Source organism: Pinus tabuliformis, chromosome 1_1 (assembly GCF_031772625.1).
Source record: "Pinus tabuliformis cultivar Carrire ecotype Pingquan chromosome 1_1, CPIR1, whole genome shotgun sequence".
Taxonomy (NCBI): Eukaryota; Viridiplantae; Streptophyta; class Pinopsida; order Pinales; family Pinaceae; genus Pinus; species Pinus tabuliformis.
In genome coordinates this window covers 88,219,768-88,242,601 of record NC_142297.1, presented here as the reverse complement: position 1 = coordinate 88,242,601, position 22,834 = coordinate 88,219,768, and the positions used below count along the sequence as shown (strand labels likewise).

The 22,834-nt window shown below is 35.8% G+C and overlaps 1 pseudogene; it reads left to right on the top strand.

The window, feature by feature from the left end:
* Window positions 1-12,734: 12,734 nt before the first annotated feature.
* LOC149211773 (putative protein phosphatase 2C 53 pseudogene) lies at window positions 12,735-13,847 on the top strand (annotated as a pseudogene).
* The last annotated feature ends 8,987 nt before the right edge of the window (window positions 13,848-22,834 follow it).

The following is a 22,834-nucleotide window of genomic DNA, read 5'->3' as shown; positions in this document are numbered from 1 at the left end:
GGTTCTTTAACAGTCCTGCTGGAAATCGGACGGGGGAGCAGGGCTTTTACATGCTCCGTACGCAGGTTCTTACCTTCCGTTTTTAAGATCCAACTCTTCCCTAGCAGGCACTCATCAGATTCACACTACTCTTTAGAAATTGCTACACTCTCCCAGGCAACGACGCCAAAATGTGGAGCGATAAAAAGGTGTCTTGTGAACTCCTAATTACCTCACATTAATTATCAACCCAGGGACGACTTTTTATTTCAAGAGTGTACTCTGTCTGAGGCGGCTATTTACTCAAGAGTAATGTTTCGCAGTATAGTGCTTAAAACCCAAAAGTAAATGAAAGCTGGAAACAAAATCTAAAGCAAGAAACTGAAATGTTCTAAACTAAATCATTCATTCAAATAACCATCAATCGAGGATACAGTTGCAATAACTCATTCCTCTAGAAATTGATGAAGGAAAAGGAATTAGAGTATGGATCATGGATCTGGGAGCATAATAGCGTCTGCTGTGTCTCACGACAGCCTTGATCCTCCTCCCACACTAAAACAGTAAATGCAAGTAAATGGAATGGAAATTAGAGCATGGACCAAAGATCTAGGAGCTAAGCAGCGACTTGCTGACTCAGTACAACTTTAGACCTTCTCTCACACCAAAGCAATAAAGGCAAGTAAATAAATCAGCAGAAAGTAAAACGGAACGGCGAAATGGAAATGGGACAACAATAAATGATACAGCAGTAAAATGGAACAACAATAATCAAATGGAACAACAGCAATCAAATGGAACAGCAATCCTTAATGAATTACGAAACAACAACTATCACCCGTATGTACATGATTTACATTAATATAGCAATCTGAGAGTATCGAATGATATGATTACGTTTCTGAACAAAGTAATATTGTCTTCAAGCCTCGCAAATACTTATTTTATATCAATCCAATGATGATAACATTTATACAAATATCTTGCTATGGAAATAGATGCAATTCAAATAGATTCACTTCGCGTAATACAGAGACATGAGTTAAAGAACTTATTCAGATTCAGATATTAAGTATAAAGCATAGTCTATCATATGAAAGATATATCAGATTGCTGAAACAATAGAAATAAGCAAACCAAACACAATTTACTGTATAACAATACAACGGCAAGTGTCCGTTGGAGCCGGGCCCGTAGCTTCCAATGGCACCGTCGTAACTTACTTCAGATGCAGGGACGAATTGAACACCAAATCCTTTATATTGATTGCATTAACAAAAGTATACAAAATCAGATCTCAACAAGACTCCATGATCAAAGTTGTTCTGAAACTTATAATTACAACAACAGTCGTCCTCCCCCCTCTCTGATCTTGGGTTTCATTTAAATAGAGAAGATCAGAGCATAGATAATTATAACATGATTTGTTTTACAAATTTGGGTTGATTCTAACTAGATGATCAACAAGAAATTATATTCCCTCTCATCTCTTCAACAAAAGCAAGACGAATTTGGGTTTATAGCTGAGATTTGGAGGGCGGCCGCAACTGCAAATCTGAGAAAATCGTGCTCAAAGAACCCTGCGTTTCTCCCTGTACCAGCCGAATTTGGGCAAACTATTCTCTAAGAAGATAATTGGGCCCGTTTGGGACAAAACCCATGTTCCGGATTTTCCAAATTCGTCTTCCGTTGCTCAGAATCTGAACCGCAAAACTGTCACTCCTTAAACCAGCGAATTTCTGAGTTGGCAGATTTAAAAATCAAATCTTCAATCTGGAAGTTACTTTGGAGGCTAAAAATGGTAAATAAGGTTACAACCAACTTATTAGAACTATCATTGGTAAAATAATGCATAATCATCAATTTACTAGAAATAAAGGAGAATAAATAATATTTATTCATGAGAGCATAAATAATTAATAAAATGGATTTAAATGATAAATTATAATAAATGGCATGATGAAGAATGGTAGAAATGGGTGAAATAAATGTTCACAAGTGACAATAATAATGGTATATTAACGACTCTACAATTACTAACGCGATAAATAAAACCTAATGGCCAATTGATGCTAAAATTAGCGAACACAAAAAGAACAAAATTGCACAAGTGAGTTGAAAAGATCTTAGATGACTTTTTCTAGGAGAAATCAATAGAAGAGCAAACTTCTATTGAATGAATCAATGCACAACTTTTTAATAATTTCCACGATAGCTTCTTTTGCACTATACCTACTTTTCTATAGAAGTTTCTCCTCGAAATAAGAGTTAGACATATAATTGAATATTGACCACCCGTGGAAGCACCAATAAACTCCAACTCATGTAAGAGGCAGGACATATGGTAGAAGTTTCTCAGTGCTTCATGTAAAAGCACAAAGGAAGTGTGGAACTAGTTTTTAAGTAAATAAAAATGTTTGTGGGTTTCGCCTTCATTGAATACTAGTAAGTCGAGTTGGTAATGGTGGGGTAGTTATTTATGAGAAATAAATAAAAAAAAGAGAGAAAATAAATTATAGAAGTATAAAGTAAATTAAAGAAGTCAAATGAGAGGAAAGTGATCGATTTCAAAGAAACCTAACGGAAGACACAAGTGCGTTTATGTCAATACAAGTAGTTGACTGATATTCAAAAATTATAAAGGGACAAGAGACAAAAGAGGTAACAAGAAATAAGGGGCCAAAAATTTAGCCAGAGTTTAAGAACTGAAGATCATGAGAATGAAAGAAATGATGCACAAAATCCTCTGAGGGTAGCATATACCACCCGGAGTCGAGAGGCGTGGCACCACCTACTTCAATAAGAAGTGACGATCTACAATTAAGCCTTGGGAGGAAAGTAGGCAATATGGAAGTCGATTACTCTAGCCCAACAAATACCCATTCCTTGACCATAGCAATAGCAAGACCTATTATCAGAGAGTTACTCTAGCAAATACTTCACATTAATACAAATCCATCCATCATTTGGTATAGATGAACACAAAAATTTGAGAGATCGACTTGAGATATAAATTCCCATAGTAAACCAAACTTGGATAGATAATCAAGAAAATGAAGAATTACTTCTCCACATTTGAAATTTCACGAACATAACCTCCGTCCACTATTGTTATCTATTGAATAAGAAGAATACATAACTCCATATGACGAATGGAAACAACCCTCAATCAATCGGTTCATTGAATATATAGACAAAGGGTGTCAAAACAATGACACATTGACAAATTTTGTAGTAGTCAAAGCTAATGACCAAGAAAGTACCCCACGTATAACACATTTACAAGTTATCGAGATCCACAAGTCAGACCAGTCAACTGATACTAAGGGAAAAAAAAAGACTCGAAATCCTCTAGCAAAAATGGGATTGAACCACATCCAAGTGACGATGATCCAAAGAAACGTTGGCTTGTTTGCAAGAAGTTTTGGATTTCCAATGATATTACTAACGAGGATAATCGAATGGCTAATTTTTCAATAACTCTTCAAAAGAGAGCCCTCAAATGGTTCATGAAATTCATAGAAAATCAACCAAAAAGTCAAGATATTAAACATATTACAACAAAAAAATCAAAAGAAATAAAACAACGTCTAAATGAAATAGTTAGCACGTATGACACAAGGTTCAAGGATCTTCTAAGTTAAATCCCCTACATTATTGATAAAGCACTACTAGTGCAATGGTACATTGTTGGGTTGCAATGGAAAGTCAAAGGACCCTTGAGAATTCATGAAGTTCAAACTTGTGAAAAATCCTTGAAAATAGGTTAACACATTAAGACAAATGATGAAGAGAAAGCAAGTTATCTTACAAGTGACAGAAAATTGGAAGAGAAAATTGAACAATTATAATAGTCCTTGTTGGCACTATCCTTGTAGAAAAATAATCTCTAGTACACTAATTACGTAAATGAAGGGCACACTAAAGACAATTGTGAATTCATTAACTACTTTGATCAGGATGATCATCGGTTCCAAAAACATACATACTTTGATATCTCCTAGGTCACTTCAAGTCAAAACAATAGGGAATTTCAATACAATCTATGGAATTTACCATTAGTTTGAACTATAACTATGGTGAAGAAAAAATTACACATCTGGCATGTGAAGAATCAATTCTACATCTCACAAGAATTAAAATTACACAAGCATACTTGATTAATCAAAATAATGTTATATATAAATACATAAATCATTTCTTAAGAAATAGAAACTATCTCAATTGCACAATCAACTAGTTGAGAAAATCTTTCAACCAAACACCAATTTAGGGACTAGCTTGTTGGAGAGAATCTCTCATAACCAAGTAGTTCCAAGAACCTCCTAAATACTAGGAATAAAATCCTTCTCAAACCAAATATCACACCTAATAGAAGTAAGAGTGATATACTCCATCATTCCCTATCAATGACTACTTTTCTTAATCTCAATCACTTCTTGATTAGCACATTTTATTTATGGTCCAACTTGAAATTTACAAACAAGAGAAAAATGTTGATGTTCATGATATAAAAAAAATTACCATCCACTGAAATATGTGGTTAACAATTCTTTGCAATTACCGGTCTACGAGGATGTACTTTATATATATGGTTCATTCAACCATTATTCCATCACATGTCTACATACTTGTCATTGTACTTTAAACTTCCCCTACATCACCATCATCATCATGATTTTGGGTTTTCTCGGCTTACCCTCAACCATGCTCTAGGTTTTGTTGATTGACTTGATGCACAAAATTTGTTATTGTCTGCAACAAATTCTATGAGAAGCGTGGCTTCGATTGATCCTCTAGCTTCAAGATTAATGAACCCCCACACCTTTATTTGCAACTCCATCTCTTATGGAAAAGTATACATGCACAAAAAACACATTATTTTATACTCTCCATGATCCTGGGGGTTCTTATGAGTGACTCAAGCCTAGACAACTTCTAATACCAAACTAGAAATGCAGATAACATGTTTTTTATTATCTCCATTAGCCTGGTCCCTCCCAAGTCAGACCCATACATATCAAATTAGAGTTAAAAAAACATACTTCATTATTCTAAATGATGTTACATATACTTCATTATTTCAAATAATGTTACATATATCAATACATAAATGAGTTCTCACAATTGATAAGTTATCTTGATGGCATGACCAACTAAACATCAATCTAGGAACTATCTTAGAGAATCTCTTACATCTGGCTATTCCAACAACCTCCTCAAGACTAGGAGAAAACTCCTTCTAGAACCAAAGTTCGCACTGAAACCAAGTAGGAGTTATATATTCCAACAACAAACTATTAACATCCATGAGATGAGAGCTCCAAAAAGTATGTGATCCCTTCTGTGTCACAATGTTGAGGTGCACTAGGATGTTGATCAATATGAATTAAGTTTTGTGTTACATTGCTAAAATTAGATCATCTATGTTGGTCAATGGACAATAATAACTTAGACAATTTGCTGTAGTTCAACAATTTTTTCATAAACCTGCACAACTAAAAGGAATTATCACACAACTTTAACAATTATTCCAAAATTTTGAGAGCATTTGGTTAAGAAAAGATATGGGCTTATACTATGTACCAACAAATAAGAAGCTTGATAAACCAATATATTTTTAAAAGTCAATGCTGGGATGGTGACAAGGATGATGATGAATATCTAAAGGTATAACTACAATAATCAAAACTTACATAGATATCATTTCAAGGATAAAAGGTCACACAAAAAATTGTGAAAAATCATCATACTGACATTTTCAGTATTAGAGCACACAGATTAAGATGTTCACTCATATAAAATCTTATCAGACTCGATGGTGATAATGCCCAAATTTGCAAGTGTAAATTTTGAAACGTTTTAATTTCAAAGATCTTTCTAATGTTTGATTCATAGGCTCAATCGAGGAAGGAAAATCATTACTAGTGGGCTCAATTTGTATTTGTGGAAGTCTAAAACCAATGTCCATGGAGCATTTTATGTGTTAGAATTCCTAATCCGTTGAGATTTTGGGGTTCCTTTTCTTCTTCTATGATAGCATTATCCACGCATGCCTCTATTAGTTGTCATTGGGCAGAATGTTCCTTCGGGGTGATGCGGGCGATGTTGTGAGGAGGGCACTTGCATGGATGGTTCTACATGGAATCCTCTCAGAAGTCTACCATTGATGAGGGAGACACCCAAATGATGAGCACAGACAAGTTAAGTGCTTGGAACGTCATATTGATATATAGGACATGGAAAAGGAAAACTATTCCTTTTGGTTAGAGTTATCTAATGTGTCGGATGAAGTTAATTTGCATGGGCTATATATGCCCACCATTGGATTTAATCAAGTTATCCAACAGTGGGTATATATAGCCCCTGCGCATTAACTGTCGCACAAAAGGCTGGATAACTCTTTCCATTCATTTTTCTCTTGTGATATGACTACAAAAACATAATAAGGATTGCCATGTGTTCCAGTACATGGTCAGTGGGAGGTGTAGAATTTGACGTTCCATAAAACACTTTCTCTTTGGCGTTGGATATGTAGTCAAACAATACTTTTTTTAGGCATGCATCCCATGCTCGGTGGCTTTAGTTACTCCATTCTTTCATAAATTCTTACACAATTGGTAGAGAAACAATAACATCAAGGATCAAAATATTAAATTAATAAAAGAGAGGAAATTCCCTAATCTCCTTTACAAGCTCCCTAAGAAAGTTATTTTTCGAGACATTAGGATTTATTTAGGCTTGTTCTTCATCTTCACTTTTTAGCAGTTTATAATTAATCAATATTTATCGTAGATTGTGTTGTAAATATATCCATGTCACGAGGGCTTCCCTGAGGGAGAAATACCATATCACATGGGTTCATATTGGGGGATATATACTGAGGAAAAAATGACATAATATATTGGGGGATATATAGGGGTAAAGCATTTTTATATTGGCAGTTACAAAAAATGGAGCTCAAAATCAAAGAAAAAATAGAAAGGGGTATTAAAAATGTTAATGAAAAAGTGGGTACCTACAATGCCCTAGTGAAAGTAGTGGTATCTAAAATTTGGAAGGTGCATTGGGTTCGTATTGGTAGGGGGTAAAATAATGTGATTTTTAGATGTATTTTCCAATATTTAGTCAAATTAAGGGTATTGTTTAGTATGCCATGAATGCACGTGATATGTCAGGGGTTCATTGAGTGAAAAACTTGTGATCCATGTTGGCTCTCCAACATTATCATCCTTTAATTAATTACATTAAAAAACTTGGGGATCTTGAAAAAGGATATTATACATCGAAATGTTATATGTGTGTATGAGCACTAAGTCATGGAGTATGGAATAACTTGCACAATTTTCTGATGCTAAACAACATGCAATTGAAATGTTTTAATTAAGATCCATTTTAACTTGTGATCTACCATGGACCAAGAATAATCAAATCCATTGAGATGCAAAACATATTCCCAGTTTTTTGGTGTGAAAAGAGGAATGTAATTGGAGAGATTTGATCCTTATATATATATATATATATATATATATATATATATATATATATATATATATATATATATATATAGATATATATATATATAGATATAAAGGGTTAGCTCAATTAGTGTAGAGCTAGATGTGAAGTTCATTGATATTGTTGCTAGTTGTTACTCATCACTTGAGGCGAGACCCCATAATCAGGGCTAGTGGTTCGCTAGATTTACCATCCATAAAATGTGGAGAAGTACTCTAAGATTTACATTTTAATTATTTGTTTATATATGTATGTCAACTCCATATTTAACACCTACTAAACTACACATTTTTTACAAACAAACAATTGAAAATTTTTAACTATAGAAAAAAAAAATTTATGATTCTAATTTTTTTTATATATATAAAAAGAAAAACTATATTAAAGTATTTTACCTACTTAAATTAAATAATATTTTTGATTATTAACATGTGCATGAAATTGACGAGAACTCCGAAAGGTGTGCGGGAGCAGGGGTTAAATTTGACGCCCGTATACTCGTATTTAGCCTTTTTACCCGTAAAATACGTTTTAATTTCAAATTTCCACGTCATGTGCAACGTGCCATTAATTTTTAAAAACGTCAATATGACGGGCAGGTTTAAAAATTAAAAGTTTTAAATTTTTTTTTTATAAATTTATATATATATATATATATAGATATATATATATATATATATATATATATATATATATATATATATATATAGATATAGATATAGATATATATATATATATATATATATATATATATATATATATATATATATATATATATATATATATATATATATTTAACCAATCCACCTGGCACCCGTAAGTTAAAACTTAAAGTGATTGAAATGGACCGGTTCGAGCCTCAACGACGACATTTATCGCTCCCGTAGTCCTGGTCATCCGTGCTATTAATGATGTAGCTGTTGCACCTGGCTGAGGTATGGTGTATTTACTCAAGATGCGCGTTGGCCTGTGGTACTGCCTTGCTGTCAGCCTTGAAGGGAGCTCCACATCAATGGTGCCTGGTCTTCGAGATGATCGAACGACGGGAAGAGTTTTGAATATCTATGCCTCGAGCACTAGATGTCACTCCTCCATTTCTATCTTTTCGGCGAGGTTTATTAACTACTTCGAAGAGGTTTTTGCTTCGAGCTATGGTAGGTTTACAGTCCTGAAACTTTGGAGAAATAGTTTGTCGATGTGCAAGAAAATCTATACAAGGCTTTATTCGGCTCTGGTTCATTCTCCTAGGCAGGTGAAAAATGTTCCTCCATTTCTGGGTAAGGATAATTAAAAAAAAAAGAGAAGTCTTTGTTTTTCTTCTTTTGAATGTAACATGGTTTCGTGCATTGTCTCTTCGGAGAAATAGACCAAATTTTTTCTTTCTGAAAATGGTTTCATGCACAGATTTTGTAACTTCTATTAATTTTCGTTTCAGGTGGAAAGGCGGCGTGAATGGAGCCCAGGGTTTGGGGAAAACACTGAGTTCAGCTCCTCATATTGGGCACGAAATAGTCATATGGACAAATCCACCGGGTATTTATGTTTTTCTTAGCTTAAGCTCTAAAGGCTGGGATAGCCGTGAGTTTTAGATTCTAGGAGGGTTTCTCTGCTACATACCTTGACTATCTCTGGTAATTTGTTTTTAAAAGTATCATCGGGTTTTTCTAAGGCGAAGTCTGTATATTGTTTTAAGGGTATGGGGTTATCTCCCTGACCCATATCTGAACTGATTATACTCTGCATTCTAAGCTATGAGGCTAAGAGAATCTATGGTTTTGCAATCGCCTGATTTTCTTTGTTCATCTTTAGTTTCCTCTCTATCTTTCAAATGGTTTATATATATGAGAGTTTTGTTGGCAAGAAAGAGAGTTTTCAAACGTTGGTAGTGATTCTTTCCTTCGTTTATTTCTTAGCGTGAGTAGGTAGTTTTGTAGAAAACTTGTGTGAAGTCAGGTCGGGGTTCCGGACCCATCGACCGTGACCCGTAGTCCATAAATATATATTTCGTTGTTTTGAACGCTTGTGAGAAAATAGGTAGAAGCTCATGGTACACCGAGTTTTGGTTACTCTTATTATTCTTTCTTTGGTTAGAAAAAATGGTGTACTTATTATAAAATTGACTGAAAAAATTCGGGTTCGAATTTGTTTTATTTATTTCTCTCTATTTCACATAATGGAAATCTTTCTCTGTTTATTTAATAATCTGTTATATTGAACATTAGAGTCTAAATCTCCCACTTACTTTATCATAATTCGGGTTCGGTTATGACAATACAATTTCAAATTACAGTAAAAATACCTTTAAGTGAGACAGTGGAGAACACGATCAAATTCGTTGATACTCACTATTTTGTGCTTTTGATTCATTTCTCCAAAATCTGATGGATATCGCAGTGACAACGTTTGAGCGAAGCGAGGATGCTGTAACAGCTCTTACAAACCCTGATAGTTCGTTCCATGTAGCTTTAATAGAGGTAAATTTCAGCTTCAATTTCTCTTTATGGAAATTGAACAAAAGCCGGGGTTTTCTTTTGTCAAAATTTGCATGTATTTCAGCATAAATCTACAAGCACTGAGAATATTTAAATTTAGTCTTGCAGCAGGCGGCCTTCGGCGAAAGATTGGATGAATTCGACATTCTTGGTGCTGAGATTCGCAAGAATATCCCTACAATAAGTGAGTCTTCAAAGCTTATTTTTGCCTTCTCTGCCATTCTTTTCTCTTCAATTCTCTATACAGAAAATAATAGAGGGTCTGGTTCTTATATTTTAGGTAAATTTGACGCCCGTATACCCGTATACGCACATGTTATTTATCTAAATTTATAGATGCCTCTAAATTTGGTTTTTTAAAAATTTGTGATAAGGAAGGGCTTGTTCACAAGCATGAATTAAGATTTGTAGCAATTCCATATGCATATGTTGATTGTGTTGATATACAAAAACAATTATGGAAACTTGTACAAATAAATTTTAAAAGTCATATGAATGGAAGTTTAAAAATAAAAACGTCATAAAAAAATTCCTTGACGGGTAGGGTCACCTGTCAAATTTAACCCCTGTGTGGGAGGCCCTGTTTCATACTGTTAAAGTGCACGAGGAGGCTGATCCACAGTGCCAATATGGATTAGGTCAGGTGTTAAATTGCTGACATCACATCGTCTAGGTTGGTCAATGGACGCAACTAACTCAAACATTTTGCTGTAATTGCACAGTGTTTTCATAAACCAGCCATAAGCAATGGGTATTATCAGACCTTTAAACCATTATCCCAAAATTCTGAGAGCTTTGGTTAAAAGATCCAGACTTATAATATGCACCCAGAAACGGGAAGCTTAAAAAACATTGGATTTTCGAAAGGCGGTGCTAGGATGGTAACAAGGATGATAATAATGATCTAAAGATACAAGTACAATAAATTTTTTTTTAAGAAGAAAAAGTTGAATAGTTATTCTATTATATTTCAAAATTGTACCATATACATATGTAAAGGCTATATCTCTGGCATAATATCCAAATCAGCAAGCGTTTGCAGAATTATATCCATATTAAAACAAGACGACATGAGATCTGTCTATAGTTCTATTCAAAAACATGGAGAATATACCTGTATAAGAGTATTTGTATTGCCTGCCCCTCTGTAAAACCTTATTCCAAAATAAAAGAATAAGATGGATACCAGATTTTGTCCTTTTAGATGCCTGGCATAGAAAAAGGTTGTATGGCATATGTAAAATGATCTATAGAGATACATAGTTGCCACTTATCATCTGAAGACTGTATGCCCTTCTTAGATAAACTGTTAGCTTGCTTATTTTTTCCTCCATAGGGATTTGATCCTGCCTATCCATCCAGAAAGGTTGTCATTTTTTATATTTTGGTTCCCCTTCACTAGTTCTATGATTATTTTGGAATCCCCATAGATGTTAATGGGGCGGATGTCCATAAAAGAGCAGAAGATAAGCAGTGAATGAAGGGCCATGGCCTCGGCTTTGTTATTTGATCCTTTGCCACCATTCCAAAACATGTAGTATTGTAGCTCCCTTGAAAGACAGATGTAAACTCCACATGCGCATTTTCCATCTTTTGCTGCTCCATCGAAGTGCGCCCGCCCGTGGTATAAGTAGCTGACCAGAATCAGTGTCTGATTTTTGCTATATCTTCTGTTGAGAGATGATTGCGAGAATTGAATAATAGTAGGGGATTATCTTATCAAATATATGCCCAAAGTCCTCCTTGCTGTTCTGAAATATCTTCTTATTTCTCCACTTAATAATCAAAAGTGAGATATCAGTGCCAAGGAGGAAAGGTCATACGGAAGATTGTGGTATTCTTATAATCAAAACTTAGATATCATTGTCAAGGAGGAAAGGTCATACAGAAGATTGCGAAAATTCTTCCTACTCGCATTTTAATATTGAATCCCACAGCTTCACATGTTCACTCATGTAAACTCTTGTTGGACTTTGGCTTGGCAGTGCCCAGATTTTCAAGTGTAATTCTTCAAAAGCTGTAATTTCAGAGCACTTTCCATGTTGGATTAATCTGTTCAATCCAGGAAGAAGATTCATTTCTAGTGGGCTCAATGTTTACTCGTTCAAGTCCAAAGCAAACGTGCATAAAACATTTTATGTGTCGGAATTCGCGGCATGTTCAGCCTCTTAGGATTTTCCTTTTCTTCCGTGATAGCTGCATCCCTGGTTGTGTCTATTAGATGTCATTGGGCAGAAGGTTTCTTCATGGTGACGCGGGCAATGTCGTCACGACGGCGATTATGTGGAAGCTTCCAATAAACCTACCATCCATGAGAGCGTATCCGAATGATCGGCGCAGGGAAGGTGGGCGCTTGCAACATCCCATCAATAGATAAACCTGCCCAAGAAAAACCCTTCCTCTTTCTCGTGTTATATGACCACAGACACGTAATAAACATTACATCGTCCTCCAGGTGTCACCACAGATAGTGATTTACGTGTGCATGGAGGGTTCTCGTACATAGGTGTTGACCAATAAGAAAATGGAATTCCGATTGGATTTCAACGCTTGAAAGCCATATAAATGCTAACGTTAGATTGCCTAGGACGAAACCATCTCTAGTTTCTCGGAGCGAGACATTCAATTGACTTGTAACAACAGAGAGGCCATTACTCCTGCCTTTATCAACCATTTTTCGAAGGCAACAAGCTGAACCATTATCGACAACATCAACAATAGTAGGAGCATCCGTAGATTGTGAAAATGGCGAGCCTTGCAGCAGGGAATTATTCCTTGTTCTTGGGTTCATGCAGTTCCCTTTCTATACGCGATTATGATATTGATATATGGGCAGGCTCTCCTCTGAATCCTGGTTTCCAAACGCCCAGGACCAGTGGCATCAAAACCAGTTTTGTGGGAGCTGGACTGAGCCCTGTGAATAGGAAGGAGAATCTGCTTTGGACGGAGAGCGGGAACAGTTCGGCCAATGTCAGGGTGGAGAATGGTTCGAGCAAATGCTCTTCCCCAAAGCTAAAGAGAAAACGTCCACAGAGACTGGATATTCGGCTCCAGTTGCCGGACCTAAATTCGTTGTTCGCAGCGGTGGAGCAGGCGAAGGAGGTTAATGTGGAGGGTTTTCATTATGCAGTTTCAAGCAAAAAGGGTCGGCGAGAATTCATGGAGGACAACCACAAAGCCATTGCCAATGTTCTTGGTGATTCCAAGCAGGCCTTCTTTGGGGTTTTTGATGGTCATAGCGGTCGCAAAGCTTCAGATTTCACTGTCGAAAATATTGGGCAGAATATTGTCAATGCTATGGTGGACATGGGAGACGAAACAGAGAACATTCTTGAGCAGGCCGTTAAAGCTGGCTACTTAACAACAGATGCAGAGTTTTTGAAGCAAAAGGTTTATGGCGGTACTGGTTGTGTAACAGCTCTGATTATAGATGGTAACTTAGTGGTTTCCAATGTTGGGGATTGTCGAGCAGTTCTGAGAAGAAACGGTGCTTCTGAAGACCTTACATGTGATCATCGAGCTGGAAGGGAGGACGAACGACAACAGATAGAGAATTTGGGTGGAATCGTTGACCTCCGCCACGGAGTTTGGCGAGTTCAGGAGTCTCTAGCTGTAACTAGGGCAATAGGTGACTCACACATGAAAGAATGGATAACAGTTGAACCAGAGACTAGAAAGATTCCAGTAACATCTGATTGCGAATTCTTAATTTTGGCATCAGATGGTTTGTGGGATGTAGTCAGTAATCAAAAAGAGATAGATATTTCCAGGCCTTTTTGCGTGGAGAACCAGCCTAATTCGACACCATTAGGAGGCGTTCCTATAGCTGCTTGCAAAAGGCTTGTAGTGTTGGAATGATAATTTTAAACTGCCGTGAGCTGAACAGCGATGGACTTTCCATGCGATGTGATGTGATCGCATATCGCACTTCCCCTCATCACCCTTCGTTGCATGCCTCTATTTTCTGCAATGCGATATTTGCAATGCGATCGCAGATCGCATGATCACAGATCGCATGATTTAAAGATGATAGAGGCGGTGGAACATCCTTTCTCCCTTTGCGATGCGATGGAGTGATAAGCCATGCATTTAATTTCCAGCAAGATATTTTAACGCGTGTAATAAATGATATTTACTAGGGTTGGTAAATGTAGGTGAAATCATAAATTTTACTATTTTTTATTTTACGGAAGTATGGAAGCGCAACACGTATTGTAAAGATATTATTGTGTTGTTCATTATATATAAAACAAATGCAAAGATCAGAGACGTGCATAGCTAGAGAGTATTAGCCAATTTCTTGCAACACACAGCAGTGCTGAAGCTTTGATTTCTGAGATAGTGAAATCATTTTTTTTTCTGGAACTGAAGTTCCTGTTGTAAATCCCTCTGAGTTGAGGAAGACTATTTTGTAACAGTTCTATTTCTCTGTTGTTTTTAATAAAGATCCTGTAGAAAACCAGAGCGTTGTTCTCTGTGTGTTATTTTTTTTATGTGTGTTTGAAATGAACAAAAATTTCCAACATGGTATCAGAGCCAGTCTAGGCACTCGGTGATTCAAACACAGAGATTGTTTTTTCACTGTAGGAGCTGTAAGAAGCTTGTTAAGCAGTTTTTCCAGCAGAAAAGTTTTTTGCCTGTTTTTATTTTTTACACCCAGTATCTCTTCTTTATTTTTCACAAGTTAAGATGGCGGATTCTGGAACTGGTTTGACAAATCCCCAACTGCCACAGTTTAATGGGAAAAACTACACTTATTGGTCCATAATAATGAAAGCATTGTTTGCTTCTCAAGGAATATGGGAGCTGGTTGAAACTGGCTATGCTGAACCGGCAGATGCAACAACGTTGGCTGCTTTGACAGCGGCAGAAAGAGACCAGTTGAAGAGTGACAAGAAGAAGGATGCCAAATCCCTCTTTTTTCTCTTCTAATCAGTGCATGAAAGTGTTTTTCCGTGGATTGCAGCAGCAACAAAATCCATGGAGGCATGGGATATTCTCAAAACTGCCTATCAAGGCATGGAGAAGGTGAATACTACAAAGTTGGAGATGTTGAGAAAAGACTTTGAAAATCTCAGCATGAAGGAATCTGAAACAATAGATTCATTCTTCACTCAGGATATTGGCTTAATAACCCAGATAAGGTCTCATGGTGAGATTCTTGAAGATAGAAGGATTGTAGAGAAAATCTTGAGATGTTTACCCTCAAGGTTTGAATCTATTGTGGTAGCAATAGAAGAAACAAAAGATCTCTCACAGTTCACATTAGATGAATTGAGTGCTTCTCTGTTGTCTCATGAACACAGACTGAGTAGAGGAACAGACTCCTCTTTTGAGCAAGCATTTAAGACTCAGATGTCTTTTCGCCAAAGAAGAGGTCGAGGCAGAGCAAATAACAAAGGTCGTGGAAGAAGCCAAAACAGAGGCAGAAATTATCCTGCAAGCACAAGCGGAAGGAGCTGCAATCAGAACCAAGATGAAGGTTCAAGCAAACAACAATCTCATGGACAAAGGTATGACAAATCCCAAGTCCAATGTCATTATTGTAAGAAATATGGGCACTATGCCAATGAATGTAGGAAAAAGAAAAATGACATGAATAATAGGCAAAATGCTAATTTTGCAAATGAAGAAGATAAGAACCTAAAGAATGTGCTGTTAACATGTAACATAGCACAAGACAAACAAGAAGATTTTTGGTTCTTAGACTCAGGTTGCAGTAATCACATGACTGGAAATATTGAAATGTTTGCCAATCTGGATGAAAATGTGAAATCTGAGGTAACAACAGGGACTGATGATACGATATCTGTCAAGGGTAAGGGCAGAGTCAGTATCCGAGAAAAAAATGGAGAACAAATGATTTTTCCAGATGTATACTATGTACCTGGTCTGAAATGTAATCTTTTGAGCATTGGACAGCTCATTAACAAAGGTTACAATGTGTTCTTCAAATATGATTTGTGTACAATCAGAGACATACCTCCAAGTAAGAAGATCATTGCACAAGTGCAAATGACCAGCAATAGAATGTTTCCTCTCAAACTCAGGGCAGATTTGAAGGAAGGCAGAACTATTGCGGCTGTAACACAAGAAGTCTTTCAGGAACAATTGAAAGATGTGAATTGGTTGTGGCATTTGAGATTTGGACATCTCAATTTCGGAGGCCTGAATCTGTTGCACAGAAAGGGAATGGTAAAGGGATTACCATTGATCGAGAAACCGGACAGCCTTTGTGAAGGCTGCATCTTGGGCAAGCAACACAAAGAAAGCTTTCCAGCAGGAAAGAGTATAAGGGCAAAAGCACCATTGGAAATTGTTCATTCTGATGTGTGTGGACCGATGCAAACACCATCATTTTCCGGAAATAAATATGTTTTAACTTTCATTGATGATTACACCAGAAAGACATGGGTGTATATGCTGAAACAGAAGAGTGAAGTGTTTGAGAAATTCTGCCACTTCAAAACTCTTGTTGAAAAGCAGTGTGGGCATTATATCAAAGTGCTCAAAACAGATAGAGGAGGAGAGTACATCTCCCAAGACTTTCTGCGTTTTTGCAGAGAGAATGGCATACGAAAGGAGTTCACCACGAGGTATACACCTCAGCAAAATGGTGTTGCTGAAAGAAAGAATAGGACCATTCTTGACATGGTCAGAAGTATGCTAAAGGCAAAGCACTTGCCGCATGAGTATTGGGCAGAAGTTGTTATTTGCGTAGTTTACATCTTGAATAGATGCCCAACTAAAGTTGTCATGAATAGAATACTGGAAGAAGCATGGAGTGGTCAAAAGCAAACTGTCACTCACATGAGATTATTCGGTTGTGTGGCATATGCACATGTACCGGATCAGCTAAGGAAGAAGCTTGATAGTAAGGGGGAGAAGTGTGTCTTTATTGGCTATTGTGATGAGTCAAAAGCATACAAACTCTATAATCCATCCACCAAGAAATTGATAATAAGCAGAGATGTGCAGTTCATTGAAGATGAAGCTTGGGATGGAAGCTTAGAAAATACAGTGAATGTGAAGACAATTGTGTCTCACGAAGAAGAAGAGGAAGGGACAACAGCAAATAATCCTTCCTTGGTGGCTCCTCCTACACCACAGCAAGTACAAAAAACCACACCACAAACTGGAATCCGAACAGCCTTAAGAAGTCAAGGAAGTGCTTCTCCAAGCACACCACAGGGATCAGAAATACCCTCAAGTTCGGATGGAACTCCAAGCACACCAAGAAGACCAAGATTCATAAATCTGAATGAGATTTATGAACAAGGAGAGGTAAGTAACAATACTGGTCTGAATTCATTATTCGCTTTATATTGTCATGTTGATGACCCAGTCCATTTTGAAGATGCTGTCAATGAAGATTAATGGATTGAAGCAATGAATGAAGAAATTGGTGCAATTGAGAAAAGTAAAACATGGGAGTTAGTGGACCTCCCTGAAGGCAAAGATGCCATTGGAGTTAAGTGGGTCTACAAGACCAAAAGCAATGTTGAAGGCAAGATTGACAGGCACAAAGCAAGACTTGTTGTGAAAGGATACAAGCAGAAACAAGGCAAAGACTATGATGAAACCTTTGCACCAGTAGCAAGGATGGAAACAGTAAGAACAGTGTTGTCTATAGCAGCACAACACAAATGGAAGATTTATCAGATGGATGTTAAATCTGCATTCCTGAATGGAGTATTAAAAGAAGAGGTTTATGTTGATCAACCTCCAGGCTATGAAGTTGAAGGCCAAGAGCATAAAGTCTGTAAACTGAAGAAGGCTCTTTATGGGCTGAAGCAAGCTCCAAGAGCATGGTACAGCATAATAGATGCTTATCTGATTGAGAATGGGTTTGACAAGTGTGATGGTGAACCCACACTCTACATAAAGCAGAATGACGGTAAGATTCTTACCGTTGTTCTATATGTAGATGATTTGATTTTTACAAGCAATGATGCTTCTCTCATTGTTGATTTTAAAGCAGTCATGAAAAGTGAATTTGAAATGACTGACTTGGGCTTCTTAAGATATTTTCTTGGAATTGAAGTAGACCAAAGTGAAAATGGTGTTTTCATTTCTCAAGATAAATATGTAGAAGCAGTGTTGAAGAGATTTAACATGCAAAACAGCAAAGTAGCTGTGACTCCAACTGTAATGGGGTTGAAATTGACCAAAGAAGACAACAACAAATATTTTGATCCAAAACTGTATAAGAGCATAGTTGGCAGCCTTATGTACTTGACAGCAACTAGGCCGGACATTATGCACGCTGTGAGCTTAATCTCCAGATTTATGGAAAGACTGAAAGAGACTCATTGGAAGGCAGCCAAGAGGATTCTAAGGTATGTAAATGGAAAGAAGGGGTTTGGTATTTTATACTCCTCTTCTGAAAGTTTCATGTTGACTGGTTACACTGACAGTGATTGGGCTGGAAGTGTTGATGATAGGAAAAGCACATCGGGATATGTGTTTCATACAGGATCGGGAGCCATCTCATGGGCTTCCAAGAAGCAACCAGTCGTAGCTTTATCAACAGCGGAGGCAGAATATGTGGCAGCAACAGCAGCAGCATGCCAACCAGTGTGGCTGAGAAGAGTTCTTTGAGATTTGTGTCATGAACAGGAAAAGGGCACAACCATTTACTGCGACAATAGCTCAGCAATAGCATTTTCTAAAAATTCTGTTTTTCATAAAAGGACAAAGCACATAGACACCAAATTTCACTTCATACGTGAATTGGTTAACAATGGTGAGATTGTTTTGCAGCACTGCAGAACAGAGGATTAGCTAGCTGACATCTTGACAAAACCATTGGCAAAGAAAAGCTTTGATCATTTCAGGAAATGCCTGGGTATGCAGAAAAAACCCAGCAGTTAAAATTAAGGGGGAGTCTTGGAATGATAATTTTAAACTGCCGTGAGCTGAACAACGATGGACTTTCCATGCGACGCGATGTGATCGCATATCGCACTTCCCCTCATCACCCTTCGTTGCATGCCTCTATTTTCTGCGATGCGATATTTGCGATGCGATCGCAGATCACATGATTTAAAGATGATAGAGGCAGTGGAACATCCTTTCTCCCTTTGCGATGCGATGGAGTGATAAGCCATGCATTTAATTTCAAGCAAGATATTTTAACGCGTGTAATAAATGATATTTACTAGGGTTGGTAAATGTAGGTGAAATCATAAATTTTACTATTTTTTTATTTTACGGAAGTATGGAAACGCAACACGTATTGTAAAGATATTTTGTGTTGTTCAATATAAAACAAACGCAAAGATCAGAGACGTGCAAAGCTAGAGAGTATTAGCCAATTTCTTGCAACGCACAGCAGTGATGAAGATTTGATTTCTGAGATAGTGAAATCAATTTTTTTTCTGGAACTGAAGTTCCTGTTGTAAATCCCTCTGAGTTGAGGAAGACTATTTTGTAACAGTTTTATTTTTCTGTTGTTTTTAATAAAGATCCTGTAGAAAACCAGAGCGTTGTTCTCTGTGTGTTATTTTTTTTATGTGTGTTTGAAATGAACAGAAATTTCCAACATGTAGAAGTAGCAGTAACAAGAAAATCACATGATGATATTAGTGTTATGATAGTACAACTCAGACATTTTTGCAAGAAATAGAAATAGGGTGGATGAGGTGAGGGATGACTGCCTTCAAACGAAGCCTCGACTATCTACCTGACCCATGTTGAGAGTAGGACTTTAAAACGATTCATCTATCCGCCCATTTTTTTTCATGTCCAACGATTCTTTTTCATAGCTCTTCTCTCATTCAATTTCAATTATCATACTTGATTTGCCAATGCATTTGACATACATATACGTTCAACCTCGTAATGGTTATATGACTAACCTATATGCTGTCAATGTTCACAAGATTATAAACTATGTCACAGACTACAGATCTTGATGGTTTAAAGAAAGAAGCAACAAAACTATTGGTTAACTTGTAAAATGCAGAAACAGATAGAAATCTGATTCACAATTCAATAGCGTTAACAGGGCTGATTTGAACACATCCCGCAGAAAGGAATGTCAAGAGAACCACCATTCACAGTTTATCTGAGGAATCAGTGAAAAGATTTGTTAGTTGGTGAACGGACGAAATTTATGATGGACAAATTTGTAATAAATATAAAACTCGTTCACAATTCCACAGATTTTCTAATTACAGATATCCACTCGAAGAAAATGTTTAGCAGCCATTATGTCGAAAAAGTTAAACGAAGAATATGATAATGGATAAGGTATAATTGTGGATTGACATAATAATGAAGTGTTATTTATCACGAAATTTAAAGGTTAAATTTCAATTTATATATATATATATATATATATATATATATATATATATATATATATATATATATATCCTACCAATATAATTAAATAATTACATATACTGGTAAATATTATTGTAAATAAATATATTAATTTATGTTTATTAATTTATATAGTGAATAATTCTTCCCGTTAAAAATTATAAAAAACTATTCTATGTGATATTTTGACGTTCCATTTAAATAGTATTGCGACGTTATGAGTTTCTCCATCAAGAATCGATGGCGTAGACATTGGTTACGGAGACTCTATACACACTTCAATTTAGTTTCTTAGACATCAATTCATTAACAACTTTAAATAAATCTTTTAAGTAGTGTTTGTTAATTAATTACTATATACTAGTTGTCTTATTTTTTCATAGTAAATTTATAATGTTATTTTTGTTTATTATCAAAATAATTAATATATCTATCTATATATCTAATTTTAATGTCTTTTTAAATGGAAAGAATGTATTTGTATTAATAAAAGAGACGGTAAGATCATAAAGATGGATGAAGATGGGAGTTGCAAGTTTCTCCATGGACACTGAAACTAGATAGTCTGAGCTTTTATCAATACCAAAATTCTATCTCTATAGGCAAAGATTTTCCAAAATATTTCTATGTACAAAAAACATTTGAAATAAGATGGGAGTTGCAAGTTTCTCCATGAATACTGAAACTATATAGTCTGAGCCTTTACTTCAACCAATACCAAAATTCTATATTTATATGCAAAGGCTTTCCAAAATATTTCTAAGTACAAAAAACATTTGAAATACATGTTCTTGTCAATTAACAAGATCAGTTTAGATTTTCGCCATGTTCTGGTCCACTTTCTAAGTTCTACTTGCCATGTGATTTGTCATGGGAGAGATTGAATGTTGAAGTGAGAGTTGAAACATAAAGACCTCACCCCCTTTTTGTATTCTTGGCTGGCCAAACTATTAGTCTCTTTATTAAATTTTCTTAAAACATGAAACAATAAAATTGATTAAAATTTAGTCAACGACAACCAATTGAACATGCTTGGGCTTGCAATCCATGAACAAAACACTTATATTATTCTACAAATCCCCAATTACAATGATTTGTGCAATTCCTTAATTTTGAGCAATCTTTAAGCTTTGAAACAAGGTGTAGCCTTCTTCCATGTTGTTAGTCAAGTGGCTGAGACTCCATTCTTACCTATCCTCATTTTGTCCAGGACCAAAAATAGACCCTGTGGGTCCACCATAATTTTAATGGTAATATTAATTATTATTATTATTATTATAAACATTAATAAAATAAATGTATCATTAATTAACCTAGCATTATATAGTACAAATAATAATATTAAAAAATGTTGACCATAATTAAAATACTTCAATTTCCACCTTAATTTTACATCAATTTTATATAGAGAAATAAAGTAATTGAAAGTAAAAAAAAAGGAAGATAGGTAAGTGTTTTAGTAATTATTATGGAGTTGATAGATAAATATAATATTATTGATATTACATGCTGTGTAATTCATGAATGTTCAGGGACATATAATATTTATAAAAAAAATAACAAAAAAATATTTTAATGTCAAAAAAATAATTATTCTAATGGCCATGTTAAATAGCATAGCTTTATATCAACTTTATGCTAAAAAATGTAACTAGGTTGGGTCTTCATAATGACATGTAATTATGATCTTTGTAAATGATGAAAAGAAGAGAATAAAATTATTATTGTAAGACTTGCTTCATGGGTTTCATGAGCAAGGGATTTTATTTCAGATGGCTCTCATTGGGAGCCTTAGGATTTGTCATTAAAGTCAAAGATTCAATGTCATGTATGAAGAGCTCTTCTTGAGAATGTGTCAAATGTATAGAAGCCTATAAACTCCTCCAATGACAAGCACAAGTCCATCTCTTCATGTCGACCTACAAATGAAGTAATGGCTCATGTCGTCTCACCCAATTAAGGAGACACACCCATTTGGATGCTCATATCAACTCATTGTATAGGATGAATTACTATATATATGCCTGGCTAGGCTCTTCGCACAGTACATTAGCACAGTACAAAACTTTGCATGTCTCTAAGATTTCGATGAACAGTGACAGAAAAGAGATTCAGACCATCTATAATTCAAATATCTATCTCGGTGAAGGCTATAGTTCGAAGGCTACAATTTTATGGGAGGAAAGGGAATTTGGATCCCTTTAAGATAAAGGTCATAATGACAATGACAAAGTGACAAGTTCTGATGTATAGTTATGAAAGGAATGCAGACAGATAAGGAAGGGACAACGAAAGTATTTTCTAAGCTAAAAGGATTTCAGATCTCTGAAAGAAGGTCTCGGTGCTAGGAAGAAATATCATATCAGTGTTAGAATGAAGCTACAGAGATTCCGTGATATCTTTGATGATGTAACAAGTGAATTTTAGTGACATTGCAAAGATCACAGTTTGGTGATATACCAATGATAAGTTTGTGTGATGATAGCTCTTTAGTACTATGCCTCGAAGAAGGTTGA